General features: G+C 36.8%; 1 long non-coding RNA gene across 1 annotated transcript in view; it reads right to left on the bottom strand.

The window, feature by feature from the left end:
• Positions 1-336: 336 nt before the first annotated feature.
• The window catches only part of LOC111745375, a 34,048-nt gene continuing 21,467 nt past the window's right edge, over positions 337-12,917 (bottom strand). Inside the window, exons 3-4 of the long non-coding RNA XR_002782623.1 lie at positions 6,827-6,938; positions 337-6,345 (exon numbers count right to left, since the gene is read on the bottom strand). This is a non-coding gene — a long non-coding RNA (uncharacterized LOC111745375). The remainder of the gene's footprint in view (positions 6,346-6,826; positions 6,939-12,917) is intronic.

The following is a 12,917-nucleotide window of genomic DNA, read 5'->3' on the forward strand; positions in this document are numbered from 1 at the left end:
TTTATCCAGCAAAAGCAGAAGGAGGAGAAATGATCCATAGATTTCTTTAAGGGGAGAAGGAAGGGGAAAAACACTGAGAACACATAATTATGACACAAGAAGGGTCCAAGGCCTCTGGTTAAGTTAGAAAGATTGTTAAACGAGACCAAGAAAAGTTTTAGCTTCTATGAACTTGGTATCTTCTAACTTCCTCAGGGCTGCCAGTGGAAGAACTAGAGGGGTCCCTCAGATTCAGAGTCGACACCCTATTTACTAGGCATTGTGTTAGATCGTGACTTCCATCATGGCCACACACGAAGGGTTTAGAATTTATAGGAAGAAGACTTTGCTACCTTTTACCAGACTGAGAATGTAACAGGACCTAAGGTAGGAAACTCCCAGGATGTGAGGCCAATTGTCAGAGACCAGGTGGCCAATAATTCGACTAGTGCAGTTGCTATTTTAGAACAATCACTGATGTTCAAAAGAATTTCTAATGGCTACAGAAATTCAAAGGGATGAAACAGAAGCTCAAGTTCAAGGAGAGCCTTCAAGGCAGACCATGTATAATCACTAAGGTCTTCTCCCAGGATGTCTCCACAGGATGATTTTCATTACCTTGAAAGTATACCATGGTCCCCAGTAGGACGAAGTCAGAAACAAAATTTTGTCAGGGTTGTGAGAATGACTCCACGTCTCACATTAAACAAGCTAAAGAAACTAATGTGTAAAACCAAAATACCAATTTATTTTTTCACAGTGAGAAATTAGTATCAAAGGAAATATGTCAAACCCATCTAACCATTATTTTCTGACCCTTTCACATCAGGATGTACTCAAGAATAATAGAAACCCCAGTTCAGTTTGGTTAAACAACGAAAAGAATTTACTGACTCATATAACTCAAAAGGTCTGTAGTAGGGAGTGCTCCAGGCAAGGCTTGATCCAGCAGCTGAAGGCTATCACCAAGGATTAAATTTCTTTCCATTTATTTGGCTCTATTTTCCATCATACTGGCACCCTCCTAGGGCTACTTCTTTTCATGGCTACAAAATGGCTGTCAGTAGCAATAAGATGATATGTATTTTTTTTCAACTTCAGTAAAAGAAGGATGGCTTCTTTCTGCCCAGTCGTCAAATAAAGGTCCTAGATTCCACTTTTATTGAACTAAATTACCTATCCATGAACTAATCACTATAGCCAGAGAATTAGTTTAGGTCTAGGTCAGTATCCATTCCTGAATCAATCACCGTGACAAAGAGTATGGGTTTGTGAAAATTGGTTTAATGCCAATCTCTGGAGTTAAGGGATGGCAATACCATTGAAACTACAATGCAATGCCATACAATGTGAACAGGATGGATGTTTGGAAGACGGCTAATTGTATCTATTGTAAAAAGCCGTACAATAATCAGACGGTTGCTTTGTGAACATGGAATCAGAAGAAATCCAGATATACATATATTTAATGGCATCGAGATAAACAGCAGGATTCACCCAACTGTCTGTACGAACTCCCTTGCTAAGGGTTTTAGAAAGTGAGTGGCTAACTTCTGATTCTATCAATAAAACTTAAGAATGCATAGAACTAAAAAATAAACACTGCATGCTTCCGCTTATATGAGGTATGTAGAGTAGTTAAATTTATAGAGACAGAAAAAAAAAATGGTAGTTGCCAGGGGCTTGAAGAGTGGGAATGGACAGTTATTATTTAATGGGTACGGACTTTCAGTTTTGCAAGATGAAAAGAATTTTGGAGATGGATGGTTGTGATGGTTGCGTAACGATATGAATGTACTTACTACCACTAAACTGTACACTTAAACATAGCAAAGATGGTAAATTTTATGTGTATTTTACCATAGTATAAATAAAAAGGAATGAATGGATCAATCAGATAAGCTGAGGGCATTTCTTACTGGCTTTGGAGTTGAATGTAGATATCTCCACTCTAAAGTGTTTTGTGCTTGTTTTTAAGTCAGATTATGAAAGAACAAGTATTATTTTTCTGTTGCAAAAGAGACAGAGTCAAACACCACAATGATACACAAATGAAGAAATTGTCAACACTTGGGCTCAAGGCACAGGATAAAGACAGTCCCCTGGTCTCACCATCCTATGGTTTAAGCTTGCATGGCTGGAACAATTTAAATCATGCTCCAGGAGAGAGACCGCCCAGTACCTTGCCACCTCATATATTTATAGCTAGGAGGTGACAGAGATCACCTGACCCAGTAGGTCTGAAAATGAGGCACAGCCTTGTCTGTGTGAAAAACGTTCTCTTCTCAGGGCCCATCTTCTGGGCAGTTTGCATATCAGCATTGGTGCCAACCAGTAGAGCTTTTGGCTCTCTCTGCAAGGCTAGCTCATTACTGGACTACCTGAGAGGAAGTTGCTGGAGGCATCCCGTAGAGAAACCGGCTTGTCTCCCCTCATAATCTTACATCCAAGTGCTTGGAGGAAGCTTTGCTGAGGTCCCTTAGTAGGGACTAAAAATACTGATTTTGTTTCAGAAGAAAAACAATAGGACAGAGGAAAATGCATCATTGGTAGCTACAGTAGCACTTTCAGGGGCCTGGAAAAAGAGCTGGTGGAGTCAGAGCAGGTAAAGGATGAAGGGATTATACTGGGTGTGAGCACCTGATAAGGTTTATAAGCCACACAGAACTGCAGCCGGTCTTTAGTCATCTTAGCATGAGTAATGGTGGTCCGTGGAGCTCTTTATTACAGTTACTTTGATTTCTTTACACCATGCATACCTGATATTGAACTCTAAAAACTCCACCAGATATTTAATTGATGTGGCCCCACAGCAACCATAGATATTCCCTCCAAAGAATATGTCTAATGTTTACAACTAAAGGATGAATATTTCACTGATTTCTTAATAATTCTTATAGAATTATATGCCATCATCTGTTGGTGGATTAGAATTTCCTCAGTGAAGGAGCAAGTCTCCAGAGAGATGCAAGACATTAGCTAGTGATGAGTTAGTGTGTTATTTAGGCTTTGTAGTGAGAAGCTTAACACACCTATTCTTAGTGTGATTATATATTATTGTTTGTGACATGGTAATAGTGTTCTGAGAATGTATTAAGTACATGACATTGTGGTAAATTCTCTATATACATCAGCATCTCTAAACCTTTAAACACTGTAAGGTCAGTATCATTCCCAGTTTATAGACGAAGAAGTCAAAGTTCAAAGGTTTAATAACTTGCCCAGGATCACATAGATAATAGTAGATCTGTAATTCAAACTCAGATTTGTCTGAGCCAAAAAACCCCTCATATTCTTAACCATCATGGTTAAAAAGGGCTATATCTTTGTTGGACCAATGAAACTTTGGTGGGCACTCTATACTTCAAGTACTCTTCTCAAGAGACAACTAGACAAAGGTGGATGTCGGAAAAAACACAAATTTTATCCTTTAGGCAAAATAGATGCCAAAATGTGAAGCTCCACAACATCCACTGTGACTGGTAGCAGGCTGTCCCATCAGGAGAAAAAGTGGAAATTGCATTCCTAAGTAATAAGTGAGTTCTCCTGTTGCCAATCTTGGCTTTTGAAGCCTTCTTCAAAGGACTTGCTTGTACAGCATGGAGGTTAAGCAGGGGTTAACAAGCCTGGGTTCAAATTCACACTTCACCACTCAATAACTGGTTACTTATTTCTCTGAGCCTCAGCTTTCTCATCTTTAACGTGGGATTCATAACAATGTAAAATTATTACCTCCCCTTTACCATTAGCCATTTGAATAAGCATGTCATTTTTCTAATTCCTCTAATGACTATATCTTCTTTGGTAAATTATTTGTCAAAATCTTTTACCAATTAAAAAAATGGGTTGTTAATCTTCTTAATATTAAGTTTTGAGAGGGTTTTTTTATTAAATAAATTCTGGATACATACCAAGTTTAGGTAAGGATGTGATATGGAACAACAGGGACTTTCACACATTACTGATGAGAATGTAAAAGAGTACAAGTACTTTGTAAAACTGCTTAGCAGTTTCTGAAAAAAGTTAAATATACACCTAAAATATGACCCACCCATTCAGGTCCTTCAGAAATGAGAACATATTTTCACAAGACAAAACGTGTGCATGAATTCTCATAGCAGCTTTGTTGATAACAGCCCCAGACGAGAAACCCAAATGTCCATGAAGTAAATGGATAAACAAATTGTGGTATAACCATAAAATGGAATACTACTTGTCCATAAAAAGGAATGAATTACTGATACATGCTATAACACAGATTAATTTCAAAATAATTATGCTGAGTGAAAGAAGTCAGACAAGAAAGAGTACATACTGTATGATCCCATTTATATACAATTCTAGAAAGTGCAAAGTAATCTATAGTGACAAAAGCAAATCAGTGATTGCCTAGGGACAGGTAGAGGGGCATGGAGGGGTGGGAGGGTGAGAATACAAAGGGGTATAAGGAAACTTCCAGAGATGATGGATATATTCATTATTTTCCTCATAGTAATAGTTTCCTGAAGACAGACAGACAGAAAGACAAACAGACAGAATCAATTTGTAAAAATCTAAATATGTGAGACTACCAGCTCCCAACAGTCCTCTTGTCCTGGAAATTGCCCCTGATACAGAGGAGGGGTCCCCAGAAGCCATGCTTATACCACATGCCCCTGCCTTCCTGTCCAGAGCCAGTTCATCTGATGACTGGTCATTGATGATGAGAAATACAAATGTCAGCGATCTAGAGAAAGGCTCCATAACTTTGTGCTTCTGAAGACCCTGAAGTTGCCTTTCTCCAGCTCATCCAAAGACTGGTTGTTTTAATTCTTAGATTTCAGGACCTGAGTGTCCTGTCAATAAATTCCTTTTATGTTAGTGAGCTAGAGTTGGTTTATGTTGTCTGTCTCCCTGGGGAAGAAATGAAATTGACGTTTAACTCACTGCATTGATATTTTTCATGCTTTCTATTATAAATGGCTGTAAAATTATTTTAAAAAATAGGGTATTCAACTGGCTCCGTGAGTCATTCACCCATTCCTTTATTTAACAAATTTTTTTCTGATGGCACACTATGTGTCAGGCACTGTACCAGACATTTTGATGTCTTGTCCAAATTATACAACAGCAGGTGTAACAATCTCACATTCACAGTTGAGAAAGCTCAGGTTCAGAGGGGCTCAATTACTTGCTTAAAGTCGGAGTTCCTAGTAGGTATTGGATCCTGCCTATTAGGATTTGAGTCCAGGCCTGTCCAACTTCAGAGGTCCCACTTTTTTCCTTACCTATACTCTGTTCCCTGGTGGCAATAAACCCCAACATCAACTGTGAGCTCCTAGTCTAGCTATTGTGGCTTGCAGCTTTGTGAGCCAGGAGTGCTATGATGTTTCCTGGATACTCTCATGGCCAAGGACAGTGTCAGTTGATGGTAGCTTGGGGGCTTATCCCTACAGGATTTAGTGTCCTGGGAACAAATGAATTATCTATTCTAGAAGGCAGGGACAATCAGGGGATTCTTTTTCCCTGGCATTGAAGACTGTTAACTAGTAATGAAACTGATTCCTCTGTGACAAATGAGCAGTGACAAATCCTGAAAATAAAAACAGCCAACCCCAATCACAGGAAATGCCCAAGCAAAGCCACCCTTGGCTACAAATCAAAAGATAATGAGGCTGAGATATTCTTCCTGAGAACTCACTGCAACTTTGAACATTTATGAAAAGCTCAGTGTCAAAGCTGCTTTTTTACTTGGTTGCTGGAAACACACCTAGTTGTTTAAGTCACACTGACTCAGGTGAAGGCCAGAGACCTCACACTACTTTCTTTTCCTCAGGGAAGTAAGTCTACCAGAGCAGGGGAAGATTTTCATTTTCAATATTACAGATTTCAGTACCGTTTAAATGTGTTCCTCTTGCATTAGAAACTATAATAAAAGGAGATAGATCTTCACATTATATATTCTTCTTTGTGATCAGCCTGCAGAAATATGAATACTGCCCAGAGTCCATGCACACTCAAAATCATTACAATGTCATTTATAAGAAGAAAATGGAAACAAGCATTCAATAATCTGGTAATGTTAGCTTAAACTAAATCCATACGATAAAAATTACGTGCACCTAAAACAGTTTCCAACACTAATTAATAGCACAGACATAATAGATTTGTTAAATGATTAAAAAATAGGGGGCAAAACAGGTAAGCATTCTGAACCTGAAATGTGTGTGATGCATGTTTATGTGGTGTGTTAGGAAGAGAATACACCAAAATATTAACAACAGTGATATCTGAGTATAGACAAAATGCTTTCCCTCTTACTTTTATATCTCGTCCATTATTAAAATACATACAGGCTAAATGCAATGTGGTATTCCAGGTTGGGTCCTGGAACAGAAAAAGGAAATTAATGGAAAAACTTGGAAAATCTAAATAAGTCTATACGTTAGTTAATAGTAATATACTATTGGCAATATCTTAGTTTGATAACTACACCATGGTTATGTAAGGTATTAACATTATGAGAAGTTGAGTTTATTATGGAAACTTTCTACTATCATTGCAACTCCTCTAAAATGTAAAATTATTTTTCAAAAATTTTAAAAAATACATATATTCCAAGCCACACTAGAAACCATAATGGCAAAAAGCCATTGTTTTTTATTTGTTAGGACTACATAATTTGGCATGTATAAACTTTTGTTTTTTACATATATCTTGTTCTTCCATCTAGATTAAACTTATGGGCCAGAGCTATGCTGGGCTTCTCCAGTATCCTCCAGATAGCATCTTTATCTTTCACTTTTTAGTATAAATTAGAACAGATTCAAAGTAATACTTCTGATATCCTTACATTCAACTCACTCACTTGCATTCCAATATGGAAGAAAGTAGTACATGAACAGCCTGGACTCGAACTACACACAATGCTGGTTGTGTTCACAGCACATGCCAACAGAGCTTCAGCCTGTGTGCACCTGCTGACAAAGGGAGGTTGAGAACCGTCATTAAAATAGCTTAACAATTGCTATATGTCCTGAATTCAGAACACAAAAGTCTGTTTAACTATCTAACCACACATAAGAAATTTATTTAAAAGGTATATGCAACCAGACATCAGTGAGGACATCCCTTGGGCTATGCCCGCATTCATTAAAGCAGTGCTTTTTATTAGTTCATGCCTTTTTTTTTTTTTTTAAGAAATGCAATCTTGTAATTTATTAGTTTATACAAAAATTCTGCCTGAGTGCCTACCATGTGCCAGGAAGCACTACACTACAGTAATTAATAAAACAGATGCTTACCTATGCATAAGAAATTAGTTGTGGAGACAAACAATAAGTCAGGCAAACAGTAAATAAAGAATTGTAGAGTGCAAAGTGTCATGAAATAAATGAACTGGCTCCTGGGTGAGGGAGGAGCCTACTTAGATGGGGAGATCAGGAAAGGTTTCTCTAAGGCAGTTAGATGAGACCTAAAGGATCAGAAGAGGACAGCCTTGCAAAGAACAGGGAGACAGTGCATGAGGCAAACAAAAGTTCTCAAGGTTGGAAAATACACATGTGCCAATTTACAGAATCACGCACAGTGGTGCAGGTAAAAAATACAGAAGGCATATTTTGTATTGACACAGAATTGAGACTTGGCAGTAGGTGTCACTGAGTGTCTAGGAGGTGGGGGAGATGAATGTGCTATAATATGAAAATGTCAACATTCTGCTAGAGATCAGAGAGACCCCCCAAATTTGCCTAAGTGGATCTTTTTTCATTTTAATCCTATGCAATCCTTGTGGAGACCTGAATATTTCTGATTCATCACAGAGACACGAAGACACTCAGAACTGTCGAGCAGGTTTCACTAAAATCTGGAGGTGTCTGGAATAGAAGTGAAAGTTCACATCACCAGGACTATATCATTTCTTAGAAGACAGTCATCATCTATATATCAACAAATGAAGCCTAAGGCAGCCTTTTCTTCAGTACTTTTCCTACCCCCTACTCAAGAAATAGTGCATAATCTGTGATAACTTGCCGTATCCCACATATTATCCACCATTAACACAAATCAAGTTTGTGTGTTTGTAATTTATGTTTCAGTACTTAGAGAATACCTTGTTAGTTACTTTAAATAGATAAATCAAGAGAAAATTTTGTTAATAAAATATTAGAAACGTCATTAGACTTCTGATTTATTTAAAGATGTCTAGCGTTCCTGATCTCCATTTATTTCAAGTTTTCAGGAAGAAAAATGGTTAGCTGGATCATTCTGCTCTTATATTTATTCTTTCATTTAAGAGATTACATCTAAGCTCTAAAACCATTTTTAATAAATAAGATATGCAATTTTTAACTGTTGATATTTTTTAAAGAATAAACATGATCAAGATTAATTCATGCAGTCCCAGATAATTCTCAAATAATGGATTAGTTGGCAAAGCACATTTGATTCATGTCTGATAGTCAAGCCTTTTTATTTTAGCTTCATACATATATACAAAAATTTACTCCTTTGTTTGCTTAAAAGCCAGAACTGCTTATGCAACAGAAGGAAATGAATATGGGCTAAACACTACTAGGTAGTACATACCAATTACCCAGCTTACAAATTGTACATATTCACAGAGAATGACCAGGATATAGCAAATTAATATGATAAAACAAAAAGCAAATAGTGTTCATGAATTACAGAAAGGTTCTGTTCAAAAGCAGTGTCAACTGATAAGAATTAAATAAATAAAAAATAAACAAATAAAGAGGACAGGAGGAATCTTTTGGAGGTGACAGATACATTTAAGGCATAGATTATAGAGACAGTTTCATGGGTGTATACTTATCTCCAGACTCATCAGGTTCTATAATTAAATAAAAACATATAAAAAGCTGTATGCCCATCATATCTCAATATTAAGTGGTTTAAAAGAAAAACAAAGAATTAAATAAATGGAAAACACTAAATGATAAAAACAAAATCTGGATGAGCACACAGCAGAGGAATAGAAGGAATACTTTCCTCTTCTAGCAAAGTTATGTCCATACCAGGTCTCAAGTCAGAAACTGATTCTACATTTTAGGTGCCACTTTATTTATATTTTCCATCTAATAGTCTGAAGGGCAAAAGATTTGTTGTTGACTTTGGAAATAATTACCAACATTCTTCATTTACTATTTGAATGATTATTGTCCTCCCTGCATTGATAAACATATATAATTTAGATGCTGATGAAAACTCAGGTAAAACAATGTAATGGAGCTAGTCACCGTTTTTACAATTTCAGAATGGACAGCAAAAGAATTCATAATCTGACATTGTATTGAAGGAACTTAACATGTTGATATTTTTTTTTGTATTTACCAAATAATAGTATTAAGTACCAATGTTGAACATCAAAGTAACATTTATTGTAAAATGAGAAATAATCCATGATAGAGAGGTTTAAAAAATGCAAACGAAAACTAGTAGTTCCTAAGGCCGTTCTTACTCAGTGTTGACTAAACTTAGTAAAGCATAGAGGTTGGGGGAAAAACTTACTAGGCTCAGCAACTAAGTAGCCAAGTGATCTGGAAAAACTCAGGAGCTTCAGTTTCATCATGCAGAAGGTAAGATTATTGAACAGTAGTATTTCTTAGGTCCTTTATTAGCCATGAAGTTCTATGACTGACTCTAAGAGGCATGATACTGTTGCCTTCCATTGAGTACAGACATTGATGTATTACTCTCCAACTTTTAAGTATGCTTAACCGACAAACTACTGGCTAGTCTAATAAAACACTAAATTTTTAGCTTAGATCTTGCTACCCCTGAGAAATACTGAGCAATAACATGGACGGGGATCTTGAAAATTAGTTATTCGTATAAACTCAAGCCTGAAGCAACATCTTCCTTTCAATTTAACTTCTATTCATTACATGACTTGTTCAAAACCAAAAGAAGTAGAATGCTATTCTCTCTTCTCACTTATATGGTAGTTCCGCACCCTACTGCACAGACATTACTCATTGTAGTCACACTACTCCTGCATACACATTACCTATACTCTCTGTACACACATTATAGAACTATCAAAAGTAAGAACAATCATATGATCAAAAAACAAATGCTGCAAATAGTCATTTACCAGAGTGTCAACTTAAAAGCCTTTACATATTTAAAAGTTAGAGAAAGAATTGCTTACTATATTGCATACCTGTAGTTAATTAGGGAAAAAAAGAATAACAGAATTTTCAGTAATACCTATTACACGGCAAAGCTATTTCTTAAGAAAAAATAAAGAAAAATGGTTAACGCATCAGCCTAAATTGGCCAAAGATCAAGTTGACAAAACTAATTTTAAACAGGGATTTATAGGATTAGATAAGCTAATGCTGAGTATTTTTTTCTCCATTTTCAGATATGCAGTTTCTGTGACCGACCTTCCAGTGAGGTCGCAGATACCCAGCAATGGTAATGAGTAAAACAATGAGCAACCGGAAGCTAAAAGAATGAGAAAAGTCTCTGTATTCCTACAGCTCAAAGTCAAAATTCAAAGTTGCTATTCCATAGCCCATCCGATAAAAGAGAAACATTCAGATACTTAAATTTAGTCCCTAAAGAAAGCCCCCCTGTTCAATAAAGCACTTCACAGCCTTCTTCTCTCTGAAGCTATTGTCAGGAGCCCTTTCTACCTATGGTCTTGTTAACACAATAGGATAACTGCCTCTGGCATATATTTGAAAAGATGTTAACAGCACTTCAATCTAGCATTTCCAGTTTCAGGGATGGTTGAGAGGTTTGCAGTGGGACCATATGCCTGTCCAGTAATGCTAGAGCTTTACCTGCAAAGCTCTAGTAGGTCGTGAAGATTAGTGGGTTAGAATAGTCAGGCAAACCATGAGGTAGAAGATCTGACTTTACCTGATGACCTAAAGGGAAAGCTGCATGTGCCTTGCAATTTCCTGGAACCAGAGAGGAGACTTGTTCTGCCTCTCCCAATTTCTCAATAATTCCAGGAATCTCACATCCTGGATATCCCTTTGCTGTTTGGTGTGACTTTGGGTATTATGTGGCTGTGAAGAGAAGCCTCAGATATCACATCTAAAATACAAGGAGTAATGTGTTATAGAGAGATAGGAAATTGCCTCGCTCCCCTGCTGTAGCCATGGTTCCCTCGCCATGTCCAGAGATTCAGTATGATGGAACCAGCCTCATTAGAACTTACTTCATGAAACTACCCTAAACTCAAAGAGTATAGAGGCAGAAAAATGGGTGTGTCTCAGCCCTTCTTTGATCTGTAAAGGTATTGGTATGATGGTCATGCCTGATCCACTTGAACTTAAACTGTGAACCAGAACATTCAATATCTAAGGTGGAGGCATCCTTCCTCAATTCTCAATTATTCTTCTTTCAAATCATCTTTCAAAGGTATGTCAGGAAATTCCCAGTTTTCTACCAAGGCTGAAGGGGCTAGAAGAAAATTGGTTAATGTTAACACACAGGGTCTCATACACAGGGCAGAAGAGGCTGGGATTAGCAGGGATTCAGTATTTGCATCTGACACGAATGAGCTTTTATTTTAATAAGCTGCCTGTACAAGAGGCTTTCTAGCAGAACAAGAAAGAAAAGAAGCTTATGATCTGGCAAAATGTTCTGAGAAGTATGCTAAATTTGAATTCAAATGGAAAAAGACCCTATTTCAAAGCAGTCTTTCTTAAAAATTGAGCCACAATCTTATTAAGCTCTCGACATCTAACTACCAGTTAAAACAAATATAATAGAGAAACAAGTTAAATAAAACTTGATGAGGCATCGACTCCAGAATATGAGACATTCTATGGACTTCTGACATGGGTTCTCTAACAAATTGATTGCATTTAGTGTGTATGTGCGCATGCGCGCGCGCGCGCGCGCGTGTGTGTGTGTGTGTGTGTGTAATGATGTAACAACCAATTGCAATGTGTGGACCATATTTGGATCCTAATTTGCACAAACCAAATGTGCAAAGTCAATCATGATAATCAGGGAAATTTAAACATAGACTGAGTATTAGATGACCTTAGGAAAAAGTCCTCATCAGTTTCAAGTCTATCTTGAAGTATTCACAAGTTAAATAAAAAGATACTTAAAATTTCCTTTAATGTTCTCAAGAAAAAAAGTGGGGCAGTACATAAAACAAAATGGGCAAAATTTTGATTATTGTTGAAGCTGAGTGATAGGCAGATGCTGGTGCCTTCTTCTTCAAAATTTCCATAATAATGAAGGTTTAAAAGCCAATGTATTACAATTAATCTTTAAAAATTAGATAAATATCATTATTACGATGTAATTTATCATAGCACAGAATGGAAATAATCTAAATTTCATATAGTAGAAAACAATTTCTTAAACCAATAAACCGATCTCATAAAAATTAGGCAGCAATTTTATGAGAGCTGCAAGATATACTGTGTGCAACACGGGAAGGTCCAGTGAAGGTTCCTATGGAAATGAAACCTCCCAGAAGAAAAAAAAGTGGAAAGCAACATTGTGTTGTGTACCTCCTTTGTGTTGGGAACTACCCAAAGTACTTTACATGTGCTATATAATGTTTTTCTTCTTTCCTTATTTCATTCAGTTTTATTCTTTCAAGGATCTCACATCGTCTGTATACATTACATCATTTCTACTAAGGATAAGATGGTTAGAACAAGAGGACTGCCAGTGCTAGAATCAGAAAACTCTATTTCTTCAAACTCTCAGGTACATAATCTTCCACTATTTTTCAGATGGCAGAGCATGTAAGGATATACACTGACATGGACATTAGTATTTCTTAAAATACATTGTGGGCAAAAAGAATGCTAAATACTCTATGAATTTTGCCTCGTACAAGCACATCTTTCTGTTTAAAATTAGTACCTTTTCTGAAACTACGTGCTGATATAAGAATGAACTGAGGAAGTTTAAAAAGCCTTATGAAGACTTAGCTCTCCCACCTGGCATACGCT

Source organism: Pteropus vampyrus, unplaced genomic scaffold, assembly GCF_000151845.1.
Source record: "Pteropus vampyrus isolate Shadow unplaced genomic scaffold, Pvam_2.0 Scaffold153, whole genome shotgun sequence".
NCBI lineage: Eukaryota > Metazoa > Chordata > Mammalia > Chiroptera > Pteropodidae > Pteropus > Pteropus vampyrus.